The sequence below is a fragment of the Dermacentor andersoni genome, unplaced genomic scaffold (genome assembly GCF_023375885.2).
Source record: "Dermacentor andersoni unplaced genomic scaffold, qqDerAnde1_hic_scaffold ctg00000039.1, whole genome shotgun sequence".
NCBI classification, from domain to species: Eukaryota; Metazoa; Arthropoda; class Arachnida; order Ixodida; family Ixodidae; genus Dermacentor; species Dermacentor andersoni.
The window spans coordinates 18,183,577-18,192,043 of NW_027314752.1; positions in this window are offsets into that span (position 1 = coordinate 18,183,577).

Below are 8,467 nucleotides of genomic sequence, written 5' to 3' on the forward strand. Positions count from 1 at the left end.
TCAGTATGGCTTACAAGAGTTCCAAAGAATATTATGTGAATAAGACTGTGTTACTGATAGCTTGATATGGATTCTAACCGTGATGTGAACTGAGACAATGAGTCTGTAGACATGACTGAAGGATCGAGGTGATTCAATTCTTTTGTCATGAGTGGGAAATAAGAGTGCTTGAATGTGTAATTATGGCACGAATCTTTTGTTAAGGGGTGTACATGTTTATGTCTCGATGATCGTGACTACGAAAAACATGTATTTGGTTAGGTATTTCTTATAGTAGTTGTGAATCAAGTTAAATATAAATTTGAGCCGTGCTTGCATCGTTCTTCATGATAGCGTCGCTAAACCCAATATAACCGCAAGGTTAGTGAGTGAATCTGTGCATTTATACTTGTAAGTAAACCGCAGTGCTTTTCGCTTTACTTTCACTAGTTTCGTTATAATAGTTACTGAGTGGGGAAACCATACTGGTGGCGTACTCCAAAACTGGTCTAACGAAAGTAGTATACGCAAGAAGCTTAGTCGACGTGGGTACGAGACGGAGACATCTGCGGAGATAAAATAGCTTGCGTTATGCCTTCGAGGTCTTGTTGGCAAAGTGCGCGTCCCATCTAAGGTCAGAAGTTAGAGTGATATCTAAGTATTTATGCTGGTTACCTTTGTTAGCATTGTGCCATTTATAAAGTGCGGAAAGTCGTAAGGTTGTTTTTTTTTCTTATTAGCGTCATGCAAACTGGTTTAGTTGTGTTTATCGTCATTTGCCGTATTTTGCACCATTCAATTAACTGGTCTAGTGAATTGCTAAGCGAAACATGATCTTCGTAGGTGTTAATTGTTTGGTAGATGATGCAGTCATCAGCAAGCAGTTTGAGGTTACAGTCAATATATCTAGTTATGTGGGTAATGAAAATTAAAACTAACAGTGGCCCCAACACGGATCATAGGGGGACGCCTGATGTGACAGGCACTGTCGCAGATTCCACATGCTCGAATAGTACGAATTGTGCCCGGTATGTTAAGAAATCTGTTATCCAGTCTAAGACTTCCCCATTCCTAATCAAGTCATGCAATTTATTTAATAACTTACTGTGGCTTACGCGATCAAATTCTTTCGAGAGGTCTAATAATATTATATCGCTCTGGCTACAGTTGTTGATATTAAATGCGAGGTCATGCACAACTTCCGTAAGCTGCGTGACGGTTGACAATCCATGGCAAAACCCACGCTGGTGTGGCGTTAAAAAGTTGTGTCAAGAAAGTTTGTTAGGTGTTTAAGGATGATATGCTCGAGCATCTTGCCATCGGCGCTAGTGAGAGATATTGGTCGATAATTAGAGAGCAATGAGGTATATCCTGTTTTGTCTATTGGAATGATTTTCGCATTTTTCCAGTCGTCGGGTAAGGATGACTGCAGTGGAGATTTTCGAAATATCTGGCCCATCTGTCGACTGCACCACTCGGCGTATCTCTTTAGAAAGTGCTTTGGAATGTCATCTGGTTAACATGATTTTTTAGGGTCAAGGGTGAGCAACATGTTAAGGCTACCCGCGTCAGATATGATTAAAGGATCGATGCGCGTTGCTGAACTGCTATTCAAGTCAAACATTACCGTCATCTTTTGTGAACACATGACACATCACATCATCAGCCTGGTTACGCCCACTGCAGGACAAAGGCCTCTCCCATACGTCTCCAACTACCCCGGTCATGTGCTAATTGTGGCCATGTTGTCCCTGCGAACTTCTTAATCTCATCCGCCCACCTAACTTTCTGCCGCCCTCTGCTACGCTTCCCTTCCCTTGGAATCCATTCCGTAACTCTTAATGACCATCGGTTATCTTCCCTCCTCATTACGTGTCCTGCCCATACCCATTTCGTTTTCTTGATTTCAACTAAGATATCATTAACTCGCGTTTGTTCCCTCACCCAATCTGCTCTTTTCTTATCCCTTAACGTTACACCTATCATTCTTCTTTCCATAGCTCGTTGCGTCGTCCTCAATTTAAGTAGAACCCTTTTCGTAAGCCTCCAGGTTTCTGCCCCGTACGTGAGTACTGGTAAGACACAGCTGTTATAAACTTTTCTCTTGAGGAGTTTCTCTCGTGAAGTTAGAGTGAAAATAGGTATTGTATGCATTAGCGTTGTTACTTTTTTCCTCAGGAGGCAAGTCCGATAACTTGTCTTTAGTAGGGTGGAAATGATTCCAGAATCGCTGAGTGTTGTTTGTCACAAACTTAGGCAGCGTTAAACGGAAATAACATTCCTTAGCTTCTTTTGCTGTCTGTCGAAAATGTGCTCCTGCGCATGCTTGTTTGTTAGTTTTGGATAGGCATGATCCATGATTTTTAATACAGTTACATATCCTTTTTTACATGAGGGTTTGTGTGGATAACTTCCCGAGTTATCCATGGGCTTGTTCTTTGTGGTCGCTTGTTTTTTACCTGAACATATTTACGCAGCAAGAAACATCGCTAAAATCAAGCCGGGCTGTGTTTACATCGATGGACGAGTCGGAGGTTATGTCAATTAAGGCTTTAAATTCGTGCGCAAGGTGGGTTTGTATGCTTGCGTCATCCGCCTTCTAAAAGTTGGGTACTATATATGTACTACAACGCGTTCTTATCGAGCAGTCCAGAGGCAACACGACTAGCGGTATGTTGTGATTTGAAATGCCTTCAATTATTTGTGTCTGCTCTTGGTGCCCTGAAAAATGACCCCTGATTAGTATATGGTGAAGGATATTGTTTGTTGAACCTTGTTTACGAGCCGGTTCTAGGATTATGTGGTGAAGGTTAAATGATAACATTAGGTCAAACAGAATTTCTGAAGAAAATGATTTGTGATGCATAGTTACCCAGTCCACGTCCATAAGGTTGAAGTCTCCCATAAGGATAATTCCAAAGTTGTTAGCATATTGGTGTAGAAGCTCATGAATGGCATAAATGCTCTCATCACCCGAAGAGGGGCTTCTATAGGAGCAACCCACAGAAATAGCAGTATTGTTCAAGAGAAGCCTGTAAAACACGCTTTCTGCTGCTGACATATCTGGCAGTCAAACAAATGGAAGGTATTTCTTTATCACAAAAGCCACCCCACCGCCATGGAAACCCCGATCTTTGCTAATGACTGAATAGTTCGGTGGAATGATTTCACGGCTGGAAGCATCCGGTGAAAGCCATGTTTCCGTGACAGCGTTTATATCAGCTTCGCAATCAGTTAACAGGTTTTCGAAAGAGTGTATTTTGTTTAGTGAGCTTCTTGCATTTACATTCTTGATCTTTAGTTGTCTTATCGAGCCTTTCTCAGCGCCATTGGCAGCCCGTTTATTTGCTTGATTTCGCTTGGTTTTTTAAGGGGTATTTGCCATTGGTTTCATCGGCCCAAACAAAGGTGCGAGTGTTAATGTAGAGTTTGTCGAAGGCGAGGGAGACTTTGTTGTGTTTGTTGCGATTTTCTTTGGCACTGTTCCACAGTTTCTTTCTGATGTCCCAAATTTTCAGAGAAAAATCTTCCCCAATGGCAACTTTTGACCCTCTAGGTTTAAAAACTATTTTTCAATATTGCCGATTTGTCGCGGGAATTTAGAAGGTTAAAAATTATCGGCCTCGTCATTTTCGTTTGATTTCTGCCTAACCGGTGTATGCGCTCTATGGTAACAGTGTCCTGCTCTAACATTTCTTGTATGATATCTCTGCTAACTGTCTGCTCAAGACTGTCGCTCGTTTCTCCTTCCGATTCCGGCATGCCATAAACTGTTAAGCTAGCTCTCCTGCTTCTGTTCTCAAGGCCATCATTTTTTCCCATAGTTTTTATTATGTGACTCATGCGCGAAAATCTCGGTCTGACGAGATTAAACTTTATTTTCTAGAAGTGCTATGGCATATAACTTGGTCTCGATATCTGCAAGACATTCTTCTTTTATTTCTTTGATATAGGCAGCGATTTCCTTTAGTCGCTTGACGATTTCGTTTAGTTCAGGGCCGGGGTTTGTTTCGATGTCTCCTCATAACAGTAGCAACTTCCACACAAATACAGCTATATAAAACACCCCGTGACATAGCTGCCGGCATGGCAACACCAACAAAAGATGGTCGCAAGAGCGGAAGCATATTCCAAAAGGCCTTCTCCCCTGCACAGTGAAGACGACAGGATTAGTGCACCGCATGGTACTATTGCCACCGTGCCCACTGCCGACGTAATGACCATGCGGAATACATATAGGCCACTCCTGTGGTGGCGCTCGCAGTGGCTTATGCGCCGAACAGTCTGCGCACATTGCCATCTGAAGGCGACTTGGCCCATGAATATCTGATTATGTCGGCGTATCCCACACGTGGACATGCGTTTCATTTACCGGTGGGGTTGCAAAGGTCATCCCAAGACAGGCAATGGTTATCTTGGTGCCATGAAAAGACAGATCGAAGGCGATCTGCACAATGACGATGAGATCAGTGCACCGCATGCTATTAGTGCCGCCATGCCCACTGCCGACGTAATGCCCATGCGGAATATATACGGTCTACTCCTCTGGTGGCGCTCGCGGCGGCTTATGCGCCGAACAGTCTGCACACGTTGCCGTCTCAAGCTGCCTTAGCGGATGAATTTCTGAAGATGTCAGCGTATCCCACACGTGGACATGCGTTTCATTCACCGGTGGGCTTGCGAATGTGATCCCGGGATGGTCGGTGCTTCTCTTGGTGCCAAGAAAAGTTTTCCGAAAGGGTGTGGCCAAAAGCCACAGGGGACGAAAGGCGACGCGGCAGCGGCGAACGGGAAGATGGGCGACGTGTTTGTGGCGAACGAGACTGGTAGCCGCGGGGCAATAGTTAGCGAATCTACCGCGTTTCCCGAGCAGTGTTGGTGGCGCTATTAGACTCGGCAGTGGGCGAAACATGGCGGGTATTTCCATCAAAACTGCTCAGGTTTGTCGGCGTGCGAGGTGTTGAGGTCGACGATTTGCGACGGTATCTAGGGACATGCCCACTGTGGTGAAAGGTGAGACATATCGGCTGGTCGTCCACAGTTCTCCCCTCAGTCGGGTTGCGATAACGTGAAAAGAAGCGCCGGGGTGGAACTAAATAGTAGAAGGGCGTTCGTTAGCTCTGCGATTGGCGACAACAGACCCAGACTGTAAACACAGGTTTTCAAGCTCATGGCGAACGATGGCTTGTACGAGGCGAACTGAAAATGCCGTAGCGAGCCCAAACCTGCAAGACTCATTGCATCCAGTTCACGTCTAACGATTCGCACCACGTCCTCCGATGGCGACGTATGATGCTGTGCGTGTTGATCTACACACGTCGACGTTGCAGCATTACTGGCAAGTGTGGCGAATGGTTGCAAGGAGCGTCGGCTTTTGGCCTGCTCGAATTGTCGGCACTCTTTAATGATTGCGTCAAATGTAGAGCAGCACTTGCACATCAGCAGATTAAACGTGTCGTGAGCAATGCCCTTAAGCAAGCGCCTGACCTTCTAAGCTTCTGCCATGTCGTGATCGGCTTTACGACAAACAACCAGCACGTTCTCGATGTACGAGACAAAGGACTCCATGGGGGATTGGGAACGGGAGGCCAGTTCCTGCTTTGCGCCAGTTTTGTGGCCGGCTGGTTTGCCAAACAACTCTGTCAATTTATCTTTGTATAGGTCTCAATTGGTTAGCTCCTCTTCGTGGTTTTCATACCACGCCTTTGCCATGCCTCTTAGGTAGAACAACAAGTTCGCTAGCAACTGGTTAGGGTCCCATTTGTTGATTTCAATCACGCTTCGTACATGGCCACTCTTAAACGTCAGAGCCATCGGTCCCGCAGAAACCTCCAGGATCCTTGGGTTGCACAATGACAACCGAAGGTGACAGCGACGTAGCTTGCGACGGTGACGTTGGAGGCGCCAAGGACGTTGATCCCGCGTGCTCACTGTCATTCATGGTGCGGACGATCATGCAACGTCCACTGCGGGAGCTCAGTTTCCAGGCGTGGTACCCCGCACCTTCACCAATATGTTACGAGAATGTTTTGAGAATATAAAAAAAATATATTTACAATACATATACAGGATCGGTCAGAACAGCTAAGATAGGGCTGACCGCCAACAACACGCTGCAGCCAGCGTCTCCGATCTTCTTCCTCTCTCTTCTCTCATCCTTCCGTAACAATATGTATCACAAAGTCCGGATTGGGATAATTGCTGACGATTAGGCAAAGCAGAAGGGTGGGTCCGAAAATTAATCTGCAGAAAACTAAAGTAATGTTTAACAGCCTCGGAAGAGAACAGCAGTTTACGATTGGTAGCGAGGCACTGGAAGTGGTAAGGCAATACATCTACTTAGGGCAGGTAGTGACCACGGATCCGGATCATGAGACTGAAATAACCAGAAGAATAAGAATGGCCTGGGGTGTGTTTGGCAGGTATTGTCAAATCATGAACAGCAGGTTTCCACTATCCCTCAAAAGGAAAGTGTATAACAGCTGTGTGTTACCAGTACTCACATATGGGGCAGAAACCTGGAGGCTTACGAAAAGGGTTCTGCTGAAATTGAGGATGACGCAACGAGCTATGCAAAGAAGATTGATCGGTGTAACGTTAAGGGATAAGAAAAGAGCAGATTGGGTGAGGCAACAAACGCGGGTAAATGACATCTTAGTTGAAATAAAGAAAAAGAAATGGGCATGGGCCGGACATGTAATGAGGAGGGGAGATAACCGATGGTCATTAAGGGTTACGGACTAGATTCCAAGGGAAGGGAAGCGTAGCAGGGGGCGGCAGAAAGTTAGGTGGGCGGATGACATTAAGACGTTTGCAGGGACAACATGGCCACAATTAGTAAATGACCGGGGTAGTTGGAGAAGTATGGGAGAGGCCTTTGCCCTGCAGTGGGCGTAACTAGGCTGATTATGATGATGATGATGACATCATCATCATCATCGTCAGATTTTATGTCCACTGCAAGATGAAGGCCTCGACCTGCGATCTCCAATTACTCCTGTCCTGCGCCAACCAATTTCCAACACATTACGATTACCTTACTTCTTAATACCAAATTTCAGCGTAGTTCTTCAGCTGTTTCGGCTTTTTGATATATTAATGCAAATTATTCGAGCAAGGCATTAATGTACACTCTAGGAGAGGTCACCCGGCTAGTGCTTCAGCGGCGCTTACCCGTGAGTCTTCTCGGCGGTGGCGATGATCATCCGCTTCGGCAACAAAAACGACAAGGTCTTCTCGGCGGTGGCGCTTACCCTCTGCTTCAGCCGCACTCACTCATGTGTCATATCGACAGCGGCGATGATATACAGCTTCGGCGGCACACACTTTCCGGTCTTCTCGGTGATGATGCCTAGTTTCTTCTTTGGCGCAAGCGCACCTCTGGATTCTGGCGGCGATGTGAGGTCATTTAGCGACAGTGGCCGACGAAGCACTTCCTCCGGTTGCCTCGCTCACGGCTCAGAAAGAACTGACCGAGAATAAACTAGTTATACCCGCAGACGAACTATATCATAATATAAACCATCTGCTTGCCTTGGACAATCTGGCTCGTGCGGAACATTTTGCACCAACCGCCGCAAGAAGGGTGTAGTTTGGCGCAACTGTCTCACTTATCGGGAGGTCGCGGGAGACAGCGAGTAGGCGAATAGCAACATTGCGGGGCGAAGATATGGCAGCGACTACCTGACGCCGCTGACGCTGATAGCGAGTAAACTGAAAGGGGTTCTTAGTTTTGACTTGGGAAGCGCGCACCGTCATTCGCTGACACCGAGCCGGCGCTTCGACAACCCAAGAACACCGCGCGCTCTTGTGTGGTCGCCGCCAAGGAGGAATTGGTGGGAGGGGTACGCGCAGTGGCGAACGGCTGCGTCTATGCGTTTCCACTTGGGTAGCAGGACATCATCGGCCCGAGCCGCCATGGTGCTAGAGCTCTGATTGCCGTGGCACAGGGGCGGCTTTAGAAGAGGTGCAAAGACAGCAAGGTTTGCGCCGTGCGTGAGAGATAGCGCCGGGAGCGTGCGCAGCTCGAGCAGTGCTCTAGACCCGGCTTTTGAGCTGGTTACAGCGAGGGACGACGACGAAGCTGAGGGCGGCGCGAAACGCAGGAACGGGTGCCAAAGATCTGCGCTCTGAAATGGAACAAAATTATGGGACCACACAGTATAATGAACAGAAACACCGACTTACCACGGCACAACGCATTTGCTGGGGACAAACCATCGTGCAACTCGGAGGCCAGCGGTCTAGCTTGTTTTTTACTTTGTCCCTCCCACACTTTTCATGCTTCATTGCATGGTTTCTCTTTTCCTTCAGCTCCCAGTTGACTACGCTGCTCACGTAGCGTGGCCTTCTCAGGCTCTTTGAAATAATCCAACAGATTCCTTTATATTGGGCATACGCAGAGTGGCAGAGGCCGAAGGTGACGGCAGCGCATAACCGCAGTGCGGCACACATAGAGCGTATCGTCTGCTTGAAACAAGGGCCTTCG